The sequence below is a fragment of the Nyctibius grandis genome, chromosome 6, assembly GCF_013368605.1.
Source record: "Nyctibius grandis isolate bNycGra1 chromosome 6, bNycGra1.pri, whole genome shotgun sequence".
NCBI lineage: Eukaryota > Metazoa > Chordata > Aves > Nyctibiiformes > Nyctibiidae > Nyctibius > Nyctibius grandis.
The window spans coordinates 72,040,379-72,057,839 of record NC_090663.1 but is presented as its reverse complement, the minus strand read 5'-3'; the positions used below and the strand labels follow the sequence as shown (position 1 = coordinate 72,057,839).

General features: G+C 41.9%; 1 protein-coding gene across 4 annotated transcripts in view; it reads left to right on the top strand.

The window, feature by feature from the left end:
- The first annotated feature begins 370 nt into the window (after positions 1-370).
- SMAD1 (SMAD family member 1) overlaps positions 371-17,461 on the top strand; it is a 47,704-nt gene continuing 30,613 nt past the window's right edge. The window contains exon 1 of one of the 4 annotated variants that reach the window (XM_068403326.1): positions 371-392. The gene's annotated coding sequence lies outside the window, so the exon portion shown is untranslated. The other 3 variants (XM_068403327.1, XM_068403324.1, XM_068403325.1) reach the window with 3 other exon arrangements.

Sequence of the window (17,461 nt, the reverse complement as noted above, 5' to 3'; positions counted from 1 at the left end):
GTCAGGGACTGAATCACCTGTAAGCAAGAGGCAGGATGAAATCCAATTCAATCAGAGTGTTACAGAAATTAACTTTAATTGCAAGTCTCACAGCGTTTGGAGCTTTCCTTAAAGCCCCAGCTGCCGGAGCATCCCAGCCGCGCTCCGGCGGTACACAAGCGCCTTTTAAACCTCCGCCAGCCCCGAGGGGCGCCGAGCAAACGCGGCCGAGGCTGGGCCCTTGGGGCGAAGACACCGGGACGGGGGGGCGGGAATAAAGCCCCCTCGTAAGCGCCTCGTCGCCCTCCCGCTCCCGCTCGGCCGGCGGCGGGCGCAGCGCTCCTAGCGGGGCCCGGCGGCCCCAGCCGCGCGCGGCGGGGGCGGTAATTTGGCGAGGATCCCTTGTCGGCCCGGTGCGTGTGTGTGTGTGTGCGTGTGCCGGCGAGCAGCGCGCTGGCAGCGGGGCGAGCGGCGGCGGGGCGGCTCCGACTGCCTGACGCCAGCGAGACCAGATCAATCCCGGCGCGGAGGCAGCGCGGGCGCGGGGCTGCCCGCCGGCGGCGCGGAGCCCCCGGCTGCCCCGGCCCCCCCCCACCCCCTCACCGCCCGGCAGCCGGTAACAACTTCGCGTCCCCTCGCCTCTCCCCGCCGGGCGGCCGTGCCTGTGCCGCCCTCCTCCTTCCCCTCCCCACCCCAGCTCCCCCGGGTGGTCCCCGGCCCCGGGGCAGGGTGCGGGGGCCTCCGCGCCGGGCCGGGCCGCGGGGGGAGCGGCTCCTCCTTGCCGCGAAGGGAGCGCGGCTCTGCTCTCCTCCTCTCCGCCCCGGCATGATGGCGTCCCTCCGACAGCCCGGGGGAGACCCGGGGCCGCTTCCCCGCCGGCCGCTCCCGGCTCGAAGTTTGTGGGTAGGTGCCGCGTCGGGCCCGGCGGGAGGGAGAGCCCTTCCCCTCCGCGAAGCCGCCCTGCTCCTCGGCGAGCCCCGTGCCGGGGCCGCGGGGCTGCGCCGCCGCCCGGCCCCATTGTGCGCCCCGCGGGGGGACGCGGCGGAGCCCCGGCCGGAGGGGGCAAGTGCCCGCCTTTGTTTTTGCGGGGGAAAAGCCTTTCGCCTCCTCCCCGGCCGGTCCGTGCCCCTGTCCTTTTAATGTCTCCCCCCCTCCTCCTTTCTTTCCGCAGCCCCCTCTTTTTTTTTTTTTTTTTTTTAATTTAATGACAAATCTCTGCTTAGAGGTCAAGAAAAGTTCACTTAATTTTTTTTCTCCTCCCTATTAGAAGGTTTGGATGCATGAGATTTTCACCTCCTCAATGGAGTTTCTTCATATACTTGGGTTCTACAGCCAAATAATCTTATCCTGAATATAGATCTTTAAAGCTTATTAAAATTTACTGGTGTGGAAATATTCAGCCATGCATTCGAAAGGATCTGGGCCAAATCCTGACTTTTTTTTAATAAACTGAAGTCAGTGGGAGTTCTGACTGAGGAAGGGTTGCTGTGCTTGCTCTTTTGTTAATAGATCAATCTGAAGAAGATATGTTGCCTGACCTTTACAGTTTGCTTTTACGGTATCTGAATAATTAGAGCTTATTCTGAAAAATAATCATTATTTTGGTGTATTTTAGGAAAAAAATTATCCTCGCTGCATGTAAAAAAGATAACAATTTTATTTGGGGAAGGAAAGGTATTGTTAGATCCAGGTGGGGAGGAGTAAAAGTAGATGTGTATTTCAGATACAAGCAAATGGAAAAGATCGTTGCATGAAACAGGTCAGTGTTTAATGGATGTCAGTGTTGAAAGATATAGCATCTTGAAACTAACATGCTCAGGAAAAAGCTGTATTTCAAACACGTCATAGCTGATAGTTCAAATTTCTTTTGCACACAGAGGAGAAGTCAAAAAGAGAAAACTTTATTTTTTTTCCCCCAATAGTTATATGTGTTTTTAAGCAGCACTCAAGAATAAGACTAAAAACTGAAACTAACCCAGCCCACAGAGACCACTTTTCTTTCCAGGCATGTGTCTGTAATTCTGCTAGTCTTCATGTGGCTGACTGTCTGCACCTTGTCCTGTCAAACAACAGGAGCAAATCATGTGAGGGAACCTGAGGTGTTAATGTTGACTTCATTTTTTTCTTTTACTTGTCAGTAATTACTTTGCTGAACTATGGGAGATGAGTTTGTTAGTTGTAGCTGATTAATAACCAGTTTATATTTCCGTTGAACCAGAGAGCAGTGCTGTGAAGCTTTTTAGAGGTTCTCGTTGGATTTTAGTGCAAGTTTGGAGTGCCTGCTTCTTTACTGTGACTGGGAGAGCATCAGTATGAAAATGAAAGATCTCTAGCCCTTTTTGAAGTTCTCGCTCTGGTATTAAGGATGAAATCTTGCAATTTACTTCAAACTGTAAGTAGGCCCTTGAGAGAAATTCCCCTTGATTTGGGTGATCCAGAAGACTTTCACAGCTACCAGAGAGGATCAGTTCAAGGCACGATCAGGTTACCCTAAGGGTAGGGATTTGTCCTTCCTTCGGTTTTGACCCCATCAACCATTGGGTATGTAATCAAATACATTTTTTCCTACTCTGTCCTGTTCCACTTGCCTTTTTGTGTACCCTTGAAGATGTGATGATCCAGTATATTTGAGAAAAGTGACTGAAGAAACAGATGGAGATCTTTCTGTTTCTGTATAAATATTAACTATCAAATCAAGTGTTTGAAAGCTGATGAGTTTAGTGTTTGCTTTTCCTCTGTAGTTTGAATACAAAGTAGAGTTGAATGTAAAGAAAAGCAATACAAAGGTTAATAAAAGTACTACTTGTGTTTCTGAATACTGGGAAATTATTCAGATTAAATGATGGGTTTCATTACTTGCTGTAAAGATTTAAATTTAAAAAATGAAGAGGTTGTGACTTTTTTTTTAATTGGAGCATGAATGCACTGCATGTTACATATAGCCAGTGTTCTGCTCTATGAAGCCCAAGTTGTGTGTGTAAAATAAAAGCTCGTTTGAGTAGTCTTACAAGCCTAATGGAGGCATTGTCTCAGCTTTATAAATAATGTAAGTTGTGTATAATGTGGAGTCCCTGGAGACTGCAGAGAAAGCATCATTACCAGCCTTTTCAACCTGCTGGAGATCTTAAATTGATTTACAGCACTGAACTGGTGCAAAATGATACATCAGGATGACACAGGGTCAACCTGTAAAAGTCTATGATGTGAGCCCGTTAGTTCAGTCATCATAATTAAACCATATTATGAGGGCAGCAAAGCAAGTGTCTGTGACATGTCCCATTGTGCTTCAGATATGGGTGTTTTAAGAATCAAATAAAGAGAGCACCGTGTTTATTATTTAAGTTATGCAAAGAGTAGATGAAGTTAAAGCTTGTGGCCCTGTGAAGAATAAATGCTGAATCAATTTAAGTTCACTGTTAACCTTTTTCTTGCGGTCATTAGCAACTGAAATAGATGAAGGCATGTGCAGCTTGGAGGTGTGTGGGGTGGGAAGTGGTTGTGAATGAGTATCTCTGAATTTTATATATCCTTTCTCAAGCCTCAAAATCAGCTAGACTTGACCTGCAGGCTGTGCTATCAGATATCAAAGGGACAAACAGGCAAACAAGCTAATTGGGCTTTTTTTTCCCCCTAGTATTTTTATCCTACTGAAGTTTGTAACTGCCTGTTGAAAAGTTCCTGCAGATCTGAGTTCTTGTATAAGACAGAGCATCTTAGTCATATCTTGAACTATATGACCCAACTTATTTTAGAACAGAGGCTGTAATTTTGAGTATGGGCTGGCATAGGTCACTCTGCTTTTCATAGTGAAGTCAACTGTGGCTTCAGATTCATGTTTCTGCTCTAAGTAGCTTAGAAAGTAGCATGCCACAGATAGTAAAACGTTTATTATATACTAAACGTCTTAGGTCTTGCTGTTTCTGCTGATAAAATCACTATGAAGTGTTTCGGGAAAATCCTGCTAAAAATCCCTGTTTCTTCTTTCTGCTAGTCGGTGTGCTGCTTATGTTTTGAGAGTTTTGTATGTATTAGAGGTTAAACGAACTCCTCATACCTGAATTGGTGTGAACTCTGCACTGCATCTCCTAAGCTTCTCCCAGCCAAGAAAGAAACGTCTCTTATTTTTAGTCACAAATGTAACTTAAAAAAATAATTTTGAGGGATACAAGAGAAGCAGAGAAAATAAATGGTCACTAGTGGTGAGAGATGCGTTAGTCTCCAGGTTCAGTTGCATCTCAACAGGATGTGCTTTAACTAAGGTGCTTTCTGAGTGGCAGATAAAAGAATTAAAGCTCACTTTTGGGCGCTGTGTCTTATAAAATGTGGATATGGAGCTCTTTTCTCCTGTGTGATGAACGCAGATGAATAAATGAAACTACCTTATTGAAGAGAGAGCCATAAAATCTGTGAAAATGAAAATCAGATTTCACAAATTGCTTTATGGTTAATGAAATGATTCTACTAATGTTTTTTTTGGGTTGGTTTGTTTTTTTTGTTTGTGTGGTTTTTTTTTAATTTCTGGTTTAGGTTTTCATGACAAACTTACCCAGTTGTGCTTTCAGAGTGGAGAAAGGTCTGTTGTGCCCATAAAAACTTCACTTGTTTCCCTCTAGTAGCTGCAGACGAGTATTCTTCCACTGGCCTTTCTTCTGTTCATGGCAGTGTCTCAAAAAATTGAATGCATATGAGTCTTAATAAAGATGATACACAGTTCCTGGAAGTTTACCTTTGAAGTTTACTGAACAGAAAATTGTGAGTTTAAAACACAAACACCAAGTTGGCAAGCGTGGCTTGAAATGCTGGTGACTTAAAGACTCATCTACACAGGCATCTTGCACTTCTCTAGCTATTTCGCTCGAGCTATGATGATGTAACTTTAGAACAGCACAGAGGATTTTTGGTAGAACAGCGGTTTTTGCTTGGGATGGGAAAGAAGTTATTTTAAATTGATACTTTTTAATTGATAGAGTTGTATCCCTGCAGGCTGTTGTATAACTATTTCCATTAGAATGTCGCTATTCTTCAAGACTCAAAATAACCAGAGAAAATGTTAGATTGGGCCTTTTGTGAAGGGCTTTGCAGAGGGTGGATTCAGGGGTGAGGAGAAGGACACTCTTGGCTGCTAATGGCTACCACAAAGATCCCTATCCTCCTCGGAGGACAAATGTTAATTTGCATTACAGAAGCTTTTCGGTTTTGTGTGTATTGGAGTGGGGGGCATCTTTGTTTTTTAACAGGACAGAGAAGTCAAACATTTCATAAAATAAACAGGCTAATTTCAAGGAATGTAAAGCATTTTCCAAAATGAACCTAGATAGTACAGAATCTCTCCCTGCCTCAGTTTTATGCCTGCATGTGTTGGCTTTGGAAGTGCCTCATAGTTGAACAGGAACAAAGATCGAGCACGCTGCTTCTAATTAGACGGTGTGAGGTCAAGTATCCAGTGCATGTTAGGCTGAACTCTGCTGAGTTGTATAGATGGGTCCGTGTTTTGTTTTTTTTATTATTATTTTAGGGAAGGAGGGAGGATGCGTATGAGGTACTGTGGCACTGGGATTGCTGTGGCGGAGGTGTTGCACAGCTGAGTGACCACAGTGCTGCCCCCTGATAGTGGTACAGCTGCTGGGTTGAGCTGTCATTAAGTGATGAAGGGTTTTCTCCAAGTACAAATCCCTTTACTCAGTTGTACTCTTCTCGTGAGTGCTGTGGCTTGTGAGGCTGCGTAAAAGCTGAGTTTAGATCAAAAGTTGGAGCTTTTTTCCCCCCCGGTGCAGGGAACCTGACCAGTACAGCTATTCTGGACAGTTGCACAATTCAGTCATTCTAACCTAGCTCTGTAATTGTTCTGGGCTATATGTCACTTTTATTTCAGTATGGGATATCCACTTGGGAGAGTGATATTAGAATAGATGTCACCAGTCTTTCTCATTTTGTTCTTCCCCCATCCTTTCCCTAGCATGCACAGGCGAAGTCTGCAGTACAGTGAGGAAAACAAATTATTTTTAAACATGCCTTTATATATAAAGTCATTATATTTAGGCACTGTTCAAAGCAGTATCATCCAAAAGCAACTATTATGTTGACTTGGCATGTAAGCAAATCATTAATGTGGTTCACCAGTGATTTCTGAAGCATTATTTCATATTTCTGTGCTTATAAAGGGAGTGCTTTTCCCAACACGGCAGCAGATGAGACTGTCTGAATTAGTCAGTATAGATAGTCTGAATTATAGCACTCAGTGGTATTCAGAAGTATTTAACTTGCAGGTTTTTGTCATTAAAATCATTAAAATGCCAATCCACATCAAAGTGATCTATGGACTATCAATCCAATATTGTGTAACTTGGAAAGAAGATACGCATTAAACATTTTTTACAATGCTAAAATGATTATAGACAGAATCTTGAGAGTCTTCGCTGTCTCCTTGCTTCTGTCCCCAGCATGGGTGTAAGAATCACATCTGCCCTCCAGCTTTGACTGATGGACCTTGGTTCAGTACTCGGAACTATCATTAGAGGGGAAGCTGAAAGTGTATCCTCTTAATACAGATTTTGTGTATGAGTAGAAATTGGATTTCTGGCTTTACAGCGTTACAGAGTTTCTTCTACAGAGGTTACAAGACTGAAGTAGGTGTTTAAAAATTTGTTTAGGTAGATGAAAGCAAAAAAAGCACATGTGCACACAGAACTAACACTTGACACTTATGTAGCAAGTCAAAAAGGTGTTTTATGAATTTGGAGAATCCTTTATGTTTAGATTGCTTGGGGCATGCAGTGACCATAGTTGATCACACTTTTGCTTGCTTTTCTTCCTCACTTTGTTCAATATTGGGGATTAGTATCTCATTCTTCTGTGTTTACATGAAAGACTGATTTACTGATGATATTTTTTTTATAAATAATTTCAGACTTTTGTTTTCAGGCATTTCAAGGTATTGACAATAATAGCAGCATTCTGTCTGGCGTAGTGTGATGAAACCAGGGCATGAGACTCTTAAAGATGTCTTATTCTTATGTTGGTATATATATAGGGTTATTCACACTTGATAGGTATGCTGTATGTGCATGTGCACATATGAATGTCTAAATTAACATTCACTGCTGTTGAAAGTTAAATTATTTGGATCTGATAAAGGTAGACTAAACCTATATATGGTTGAGAAGAGCCTGTAAATTTATCATTTTTATTTATATATAAATAATCAGTTTATATATAAATACTTAAATTTTATGCTTAAAAGCATAAAATCAGTTTTGGTTAAAGATGAAGTAAACAACTGGAGAATCATGTTGCAACATTGTGGCTTCCACTTAAATGTGTTTCTGAGGGTGATAGGAGGAGAAACATCTGCTGTTTGGTCAGATGCTGTTAATAAGTTGCATATTTGACTTTATTCTACCAATATATTTCACCTTTGTATCTGTCAGGTTTCATTTGAATATTGACGTGGGAGGAATTAATGAAACGTCCTTGCTGTCTTGCATTTCTCTTACTGTAAGAACTTTCATTCAGCTGACATGTTGAGGGACAAATATGTGGCTTGTAACTAGCTGTATTTCCTGAGGCAGTGGAAAAAGGGCTCTCAAAAATTTTTCTCCAAGACAAATTTGAAAGTGCATGTGTGAGAAAGAGCATTGGAAGGTGGTGTGCAACTGACATCTCCTGCTGTTTCACTTGATAGTTTAATTCTCTGTGGTGTCCCTGTAAATTATAAAGCTGAAGAACAGCAAAAGTGTATGGGTTGGTTTTTTTTGTCGTTTGTGGTTTTTAAACTCTTTGTCCTTCTTTTCTTTCTAGCCCTCCCAACATGTTGCAAAACAAACTCTGCTAGTGTTTTGGTAGGACAAAAACGTTGGCAGAGCAACTTTGTTCACTGTTGGCCAGTTGTCTTTTCTCAGCTGTGTTGTGTGAAACAAGAACATTACTTTCAAGTTAGGCCACTAGCACCTGCTTAGGAGTGTAGATTCTGCTCAGAGGTCCTGAAAAGTTACTAAAACTGACTGATCAATAAAACACAGTTCTATTTGAAGACAGGTCTTTCTCGTGATAGCTAAATGCTCTGTTGTGAAATTTGACATATTTTTACCTCTGTTGGGGTTTCCTGACTGAAATCTAATTTGGGGAAAGCAGGTTTGGTTTTGTTTTAACCTAGGGAGGACTTTAGGGAGGACTTTCTTCAGGTTAGTACAACTACAAGTTGTCTGATGATTTTTTTTTTTCTGTTGACCTTACTCCATGTGTATTAAATAAGTCAATCCATCTTGCCTTTGCAGATAGGCTAGGAGACAAACAGTATGTGAACGTGACAAGGGTCGCTTAAGGTATCTGGTGCTATAGTGCCGATCATGGTATGGGAACCCCTGTAGACCAGAATCTTTCAGTAGCCCACAAGCAGTGAAAACAGGAGTGGAAAAGTGGCTTGCTTCTTACCAGGGCTGTATGTGAAGTGAGGTGGCAGTGATGAAGACAAACGATTTACAGTGAAGGAAGGATGAGTGAGGTAACACAGAAGACTTCTGGATGCTTTGAAAATATTCTAAAAGTTATGTAAAATTTGGAGAGGGATTATTTCTCATAATGTTTTTCTCTGCTTTGCCTTCTGCTGTCCCTGGTTTGTATTTGAAATTCTTAAAAGAAGTACAGTAAGGCCAAGGCCATTTTAAAAAGGACTTGGTGAAGTGGTCAAAACCAGGGAAACAAATGATCTGATTGAGATTTTCATCATAATTCATGAGAGTCTATTCTTTGTAGAATTCTGGAAAAATCTTCTGTCCTCTGTTGAAATGTATGATTTTTGATGAATATCACTGTATCCACTGAGTTTGACTTCCTGGTGAAAATGCCGTATTACTTTAAAAAGCAGTTCTCTCATGACTCTGCCTATGCATAAAGCATAGACCTTGGTCCCTTCCTCGATCTGCTAGCACTTGATGTGATTTTGTATTTGTGCCGAGGCAAGCAGAGTTCTATCCCATTTTCCTGAACCAATTGTTTTTCTGATGTGGACCAAATTCTTGTTTTCAAATGATCAGCAGGTGGTTGTTTTGAGAGCTTCATAGAATCACAGGATGGTTGAGATTGGAAGGAACCTCTGCAGGTCATGTGGTCTAATCCAATGCTCAAGCAGGGCTACCTAGGATCACCAGGACCATGTCCAGATGGCTTCTTTTTTTCCAATTGTATAGTAACAGCATTATTGTTTTGTCACAACAGCGATGAAAGTAGATTTGAAATTTGCCTAGACCTTCTCATAGACCTGACAACATGTATGTGATGGCTTCAGGGATTGTTAAATGCATAATGTGGTAACACTGGTTTAATTTCAAATGTGTAGTCTTTCAGGAATCGCAAACACATCTAAAGTGTGTGCTTCCCTGCACAGGGAGGGAAGAGAGAGTTGAGAGAGACAGGACTCAATTCATGTGGCTTTACTGAGGTCTCATCAGGAATCTCCAACGTTCAGGACCAGAGTTCCATCTTCCTTCACAGTCTCTTGATCTTTACTCTTGTCGTCAGACACTTCTGCATTTTATCACTGAAGAGAGAGATAGATTATACAGACATTGGTTATGTCTTTGTCCCTGTTCTGTTAATTGCCTGGTGAATGCAGTGACGAACTGTACTATTTTGAAAAATGTGAATTTTGACCTTGCTGAATGTATCAGAAAACTTGACTTACATATAGGTTGCCGTCTAGGCTAGTACAGTTTCCTCGTTTGCATTTTTGCCTGCTGCTGCTGGCTTTACACTCTGGCATACTTAATAACAGGCCCTTTATTATCCATGCTAGCTAGTGTCAGCGTTAAGTGCTTCCACGTGGATGTAGTAGCCAAAGGAAAAGTCTTTGTCTTTATTAACTTAAAAACTTTAACATAATTATAATTTCTGTAATGTGCCGTATTAGATTTCATCTGGAAAATACTTTACCACACGCTGCAGAGTTTTAAACTGAGAGTATTTTTGGACAGATGGATATGAAATCACTCTTCTTTTTTCTGAAGTTTGCTGTCTAGTCACCTAGAGCAGAAGACAGTGGTAGCAGAGGGTGGTTGAGGTGCTTGCTAGAGGGTTTGGTTATTCAGAACCAGCTAGGGCAGAGCTCATTGCTCTGGGGATGAGATGAGGTTTTGCAAATCAACTGAAGTACTCGTGTCTGAGTGTGAGCTAATCTTTGTCCTGCATATCACTTAGACTTAGGAGGGTGGCAGCTCCACAAGATGGAGAGAACTCTTTAACAGTTTGGCTCCTCTCTACCCCAGCCACAGATTTATTAGCATGTGCTGGCTGGGTGACTTCGGTGCTCATCCTGCTCCAAGCTGATCCAGCTGTTCTGCAGAACGTTGTTGTTGTTTTTGCCGGGTTAGGAAGGTGAATTGGCTTGACAGACTGTAAGCAGAGAGGAAATTATGTTGAAGTACCAAAGCTGGCACAAGGAAGTAAAGGGAGACCTTTTCTCTTCGTGTGGGAGCAAGCTGTTAGAGCTGCTCATCTGCTTGTAGACCTGTGACCTTGCTGGCCCAAGGCAGCTGTTGGAGGTAGCCAGTTATAAATCAGTACTATAGTACTCCCAGATGAAGACTTCCTTAACATGCTTGCCAAGGAAAGGTCTAACTTACAGGGTTTTTTCCCAGATACTTATGTTGGTGATTAACATGGCGAGGTTAGACTGCCAACAGTTACGTCAGTCACAAAGCCCCGGTGTAGTTATATTGGCAGCAAAATGACAGTGATTAATGATACAGCGTATTTTATGGGGGGTGAGGGAGGATGGACGGGGAGGAACAATTAAACAAGCTTTTCTGGTCAAGTGCTGTTATGTTGGTATAAACTGCAAGCTGTATTAGAAGTGTTTTTCTAGTTTAATGCAACCGTATGAGCAGAGCACATCTAGTGCATGCTCTGTGTGAGATAGGACAAATGTTTTTCTTCATGGGGAAAACAATGTCCTCCAAGTTTAACTTCATAGTAGAAACTTTCTTTTCCTCTTTAGAGGATTAAATAACTTGAAACAGCTGGCAGACCAGGTATTGTTAGCAGCGTTATCAAGAAACTAGAGAAAAGCTAAATATTAAATCCATGAAAAACCCTTCTGTAAAAGCAGGCTGGTGTTACCAGAAACCACTGCCAGTGAAGAGAATTAGGGCACCTGAAGATGGTACGTGCTGTGAGCCAATGCACTGCTTGTAGCTTTCCGGGGTTCTGCACCACTGCATAAGTCACTTTGAAATTTTTGGCTTTCAATCCACTTCTCTCAAAAGAAATTTAGAAAGCACTTGTTTTAACGGTATATGGGAAACGTGTTTAAAAACCCTTACTTTTTCTTGTTACTGCTAGCTATTTAACATCTTCGAACATTGCGTCTTTGTACTGTATTTCTTAACTTCAAGGAATTAGCTTATCTACAAATTTAAAATACAAACTTTAGGTATTTTCTGTAGTGGCAGTGCTGGAGGGACGTTCTTGCTGAATCCCCTTGTAGCCTTCTGCTATGCCAAGGAACTATCCAGACCCTTGGGAACCCACCTGTAATTTTTTTTTCCTCAGGCTTGGCTACAGGCTTCTTTGAAATTTTGTTCTGTGCAGAAAACATCACCTAACATAACTGGCATAAACACTCCAGGTCTATTTACTGCAGTTTACTGGATAACTGTTCCCTTTGTCCTTGTCCCCACTAGTTTATCAGCTGTGACTCTTGCTCATGGTCAGACCCAATGCATCTCCTGTGGTTTGTGAACTGGGAGCAGTTGAGAACTGAGAGCACTGGTGGCAGGCTGCTTTGGCTGAAGTCTCGCGTTTCTGAATATAGGCAGGTTTCCATCACACCTTTGCCTCCCCTGACTTGGGACATGAGGGCTCTCGATCTTCCAGGCCAGCCAGCAGTCAGCCAGCACTGACCCTGCATTGGTGTTCAGGAAATACTGTTTTGGTGTCTCAGCTGTAAGGTTGCAGTACTGCAACTTTCCAAAACCTGAATTTTGAAACTTTAAACTGGTCTTGGAAAATCATGGTGGGTTGAATAATAAGTTGCTTTAATTCCATGTGCAGAATCATATAGGCTCAGTTAACAAAAAAAGCTCGCAGATAAGGAGAGGGTACTGAGTAATTCTTTATGTGGCTTGATTCCTCTTCCAAAATCATAAAAAGCTTACAGATAACCAGGGGATCAGATAGCTAGATTACAGCCATTTTCTCGCGTTGTAAAACTTCCGTATTCCCGGTAAGCAATGTAGGAGGATATCTCCGACTTCCTTTCAAGCTATGCGGTTGCCAAGTGCTGTATGAACTATCAGTTCCTATCTGTGGGTTGAAGCCTTTGTACAAAACCCTCTGAAGCCTTGATCTCAGGAATATGAGAAAACAGTTTGACGTGAGATTCTGCAGATGTTCTGGCTCAGGGCTGTGATGGCTGCTTTTGCCTCATCCCACGGTTTTTTGGATCTCTCTGACTCCTCACGTACTGATAACAAATTCAGTTGCAGTCAGTAGACTTCTTTGGATTAAAACGCTCCTCAGAACAGAGCTTTTAGACTTCATTGGTGAACTGACTGTCGTCTGGAAGGTTGTTGGCCTCCAACCACAGCAACGTGCAATACCTGTTTTGTTCCAAGTGTGCCTGCTGGTTCCAGGGGAAAGCTACTACTTCTGATGTCTGGTCTTTGGTTGAAACAATAATTGTTCCTTTGGTTCCATAGAGTAATTGTCTGGATGAAAACATTTGTAAAAGTAAGAGACCATGCAAATGCCTTCGTAACTGTGTGTCAATAGCTTTATTCTTACACATGTATAGCTTTTAATATTGGTGAAATTGTACCCTGTTGTAGGATTACATTGGGATGTTGTTGAAGGCAGTTCAAGTTTGTAGTGTAGACAAGCTCAGACTTGTACCTCACATGCCAGTAAAGGCGTTGAACAACCTATATCTGTGTTTGCTGGTGTATTTTAAACGTGAACCCAAAGTTTCCTTGACCTGATCTCAGGAGGATCCCTGTAAATTTGTATTCGCCTGTAAATTGTGATCTTCAAAGAGTCTCATTTTCTTGTGTGTAAGCTGAAGGGGCATCTCTAAACACTATGATCTCCACTCCTTCCACTTATAAAGGGTCTGGCGAGTTCAGGTGGCTTGACAAATACCAAGACACTGTCAGGGAGTATCTGCTGTAACATGGTAGTGCAGCTGCTGCTCACTCTCCCAGGGACCACGAGCATAGTGAGTGTCATGTCATCCGAAGTCCAGCCCTGGTTTTCAGAAGGCCACTAACGGCATGCCGTAATTAAACAACGTTTCATTGGACAGTGGAAATCTGGCAAATCTTGATGTTTGTTTCTGGGCTGTCTTGGCTTGGAAAGCTGTCTCATCTTGAAACACTTTCCCTGTCCAGAATGGTAGTTGTGAATTGCAGGACACTTCCCAAAATTTAACATAGATCTTTTGCTCTGCCTCTTGACATTAAAGACGTGATGAAGATACAGTGTTTTAAAGGTCATTTAAAGGCAAAAAATACCTCCTTAGTTTTTGCAAATACGGCAAAAAAGGAAAGCTAGAGGAATCCTTTTAAAAAAGTAAAGCGTGCATCTCATGAAATGCATTGAAATGTCTTCAATATTGGCAAGCTGAAGAGGCTGTTCGCATTTTGAGTGTATAAATGGTGGGTGGGGGACTAATCTGTGAAAAGATTTATTTGTTTATTTTAATGTTCCTATTTTGGTTTAATTTTCATCATTTTATTCTGCTTTGCTGAGGCTTGACCTAATAATACTTGTATTAGTGAATAAGTAATTTTTCTTTCTCAGTTTTTGTTGTCTCTTGCTTTGGTGAAACATTCTGCTTTAAAGCTGGGGATCTTGAGCTGTAATTTAACATCTTTACTTAATCTCTGATAAATGAGGTCTGGGTCACAGTCTTTAGAAGTGGTTTAATGCAGCTGATGTAACTGTATTTTTGCATGCTCTTGGTAAAAATGAATCATTTGTAGGAGCAGTGGCTTGCATAAGCTGAGCATAACTGGAGTGCTTTTGGTGGGGTCTCCTCCTTAAAAATACCCCATTGTAGCACTACTCTGGCTGGGGCTGACAAACCCCTCTCTAAATCCATGCAGTCTGGGCTAGGCTGTGCTGTTCCGTGAAGACAAAACACATCTTGCATTTTATTTGTGTTACTCAAAAAATTTTGATGCCTGAGTGATGATGGACATTTTTGTTTTTAAAGGTTTTCCTTTGTGCTGCAAATGTATGTTTTAACTACTTTAAAAAAAAAAATCCCTGAAAGTGACATGTCAGTAAATTTTCCCCATCTCACCTGTGAAGGAAGTTCCTCCCGCCCTGTGCTGATGAATTGGAGGGAAATGCTTTTTTCAGCTGATAAAAAGGAATAAAATTCCATGCCCTTCCCAAAGGAGGAATTCAACAATTGGACAAGTGGCGTGGGACCATGTGTTGGTTTGTAAAAGGATATAGTTTGTAAAGATGTTTCCTTTGATGCCTATGATGAATATGGATGTGTTTCCGCTGGAGAGGGTTTTGATTAAATTATGCAATTAGAGCTGACCAGACAGATCTAAATATAGGAAGAGGTTTCAGTTATCCTGCCTTTGTGTGTATTAACACACCCACACAGATGTGTGTTTGTTATTGTTGTAAACAACACCTGTTTTCTAAAGACAGTTCAAAAAGTCAGGAAAGGGAATGGTCTTTGTGGAAAAAGGGAGTTATACAGGAGTTTTATGATGAAAGGGAAAAAAAACCCCCTGTTTTCCCCAGCTTTTTGACCTTTTAGAAAAGGACTTCCAACTTACTTTAATAGCTGGACTAGTCATGGCATCTTTGTGGATATCCCATGTTCACAAAGTCATAGCCAGTGCTCCAAACTGGTCTATAGGTTGTTCTGCATTTTTCAGGAGTTGGCCTGTGTCATCTGACAACACTGACTGAGCTCTTCGCCTGCTGCTATACTCCTGAGTGCTCCTAGTACCTGGTGGGACAACGTTTGGAGTTTAAATACCTCACAGCACAAATGAAGTGGATAAACCTGTCCCAGAGCTGCACAATGAAATACTCACTGTGATGGCTGGTAATTCATTCTGTCTCTTGACAACTGTTTGAATAGTTTTTTTGTTTTGAATCTTTTGTCGTAATTTGGGGATTTCTTTGAGGCCTTCAGCTAGGAGAGAGTGTGAAAAATGAAGAGTCTTCTTCATAACATTTAGGAAAAAAAAACCCTCATGAACACCATTCTGGCAAGTTTTGTAGTTCACAGCATTGTATTAATTTTATAGGTTATTTTAGCGAAGCTCATAGTTTTGTAATCCAATCTGTGCTGGAGTTTTGACTGAATCATCAAATTACAGTTCCTTCCTGACTTCAGTTAAAATATTAAGTAGCGGTTTTAGAGATAATCTTTGATAACACATCCGATTCAGTCCAACTGCTTGCTGACACCAGAAAGCATTTGTATCTGGGTGTACTTTTTGGTGTGTCCTACTTGTACTAGCCCTAGTGTACACCAGGCTTAACCAGCTTCCTGACCAAGTAAAACTTGGCAAACTTGGCGTTATTTTTTTCTGTAGTCTCGGCAAATCAAATCAGCATGACGAGGAAACCAGCAGGCATTAAGAAAGAGCTGGCAGTTTGTGACTTCATGGAGACTCATGTGCGTCTGAACGCAGGAATGAATAAAATTGAGCAGTGCAACCTGGAAATTTAACATTGTTTCTCAGCTCGGTGAAAACCGCATGATTTGAGGATCTGGTGATTATTTAAGAGGCTGTACGTGTTAGTGTTTCTTATAAACATGGAAGAGCGTGCTTTAATGCAGGTGTAGATAAGACTCTTGCAAGATGTAGTGTTCAAATTTGTTTTCAGGGATATGGTGTTTAATATGTCAAAATAGTTGCAAAGTCATTGGGAAGAAGTTTTCTTAATCAGAAAACCAGCAAATTTAATTGTTGATGCATCTCTGTTAAAACTGGGAAACCACCTTTGCTGGGTTCTTTTCTCACAATTATGTATTTTCTTACAAAGACTTTTATACCCTTTTAGTTGGATTGTAACACAGGATTCAGTTTCTAATGGGTATGGCAACTGGGTATTTTCTCTGGAGAAGCAACAGTGAAGTTACCGTAAGACTTCCAAATCTAGTAGCTTCAATTTGAGAAGGCAGAGTACAAATCCAGAAAACCTGTAAGAATTTGCTATTGTTTTGCTCTCGTAATCATGATAATCGAGACTTCAAGGGCAAGGATCAGTGCCTTGTCTGCCAGAAGCTGAGCGGGTAGGCAGATGGAGGAAGAGCTGTGATTCATTGTAGAAACTGGTCTGACACTGTCCTTGGTTTGAACTGTGGTGAGCATTGGGAAGGAGCTGGCAGATATTGATAGCATGAGGTTATTTCTTCATGCTCTGGAGTAACTGAGCAGTGGGGATTTTGTTGTTTGGGTCACTGTTGCCCTCCTCCCCTCCATCGGTAAAGTGTATGTTGGCCCTACTGTCTCGTTTTGAGCGAGTGGTGAATCTGCTCTTTGGTGCTCAGGTCACACTCGGAACTCATGGATTTGATTTGGCTTATCAAATAAGTTAGAAGTTGTGCAAGTCCTCGTTCTAAAGGCAAATATTACTGCCCTATTGAGGACAGCTAAATATTTCTTACAAGAAACTGTATGGGCTGCTGTTAGAGTTAGGTGGGATGCAGTCAGCACCTGCTCTTTACGTGACACCCTTGCTCTCCTACCATCTGCTGAACTAAAGGCTGCATGCAGGTATCTAAAAGGGTTTTCTTTGTGGGCTGAACAATGATACATGGGAGGTTTTCTTGGAAGGGCAATCCCTCAGCCGAATAGTGTGAGCAATGGTCCTAGAGGAGGTTTCACAGACCGTGTGTTTTGGTCTGTCTCTCAGGATCCAAGACAGACTGGAAGTATCTTCCTTGCCCTTGCTGGGCCTAGGTAAGGGGAGTCTAATGCAGTGTCAGGAAAAAAAGCTACCTACTCCTGTGAAGTATGTTGAAGTAATTTCAACACCAGTGTGCTCCTCTTTCCTCGAACAACATTGTACGTATCAGAAATTAACACAGAATTGCATATTCAAGTGTTTTCTCGAATTCTTTCTACCATGCCAAGACGACATATAAAAGAGTTAATATTTTTTTCTTCTTTCTCCTTGTGCTTTTCAGAAATACAAGGGAAGCCAAGTCAGGTTTTGTATAAACTCTAATGAGTTCTGCAGCACTTTGAAATGAAACTTGCTTCCTTTTTTGCATGTGTATTGTAACGCCGCTGAGGCTTCTACTGGGTTTCCACGCATTTTTCCAAGATGAGCAAGATCTCATACTACTGTAAGAAGGTGCAAAGAAAAGAACTCTTTGATTAAAACCAGGGTAATTCAGTAGAAGACTCTGGACTTCTTGTTTTACAAGTCACATGGCTTGAAGAAAGAAATAGAAACTTTTTACCGCTCGCTCCAAGGATAGGGAGCCAGAGGAAGTTAATGC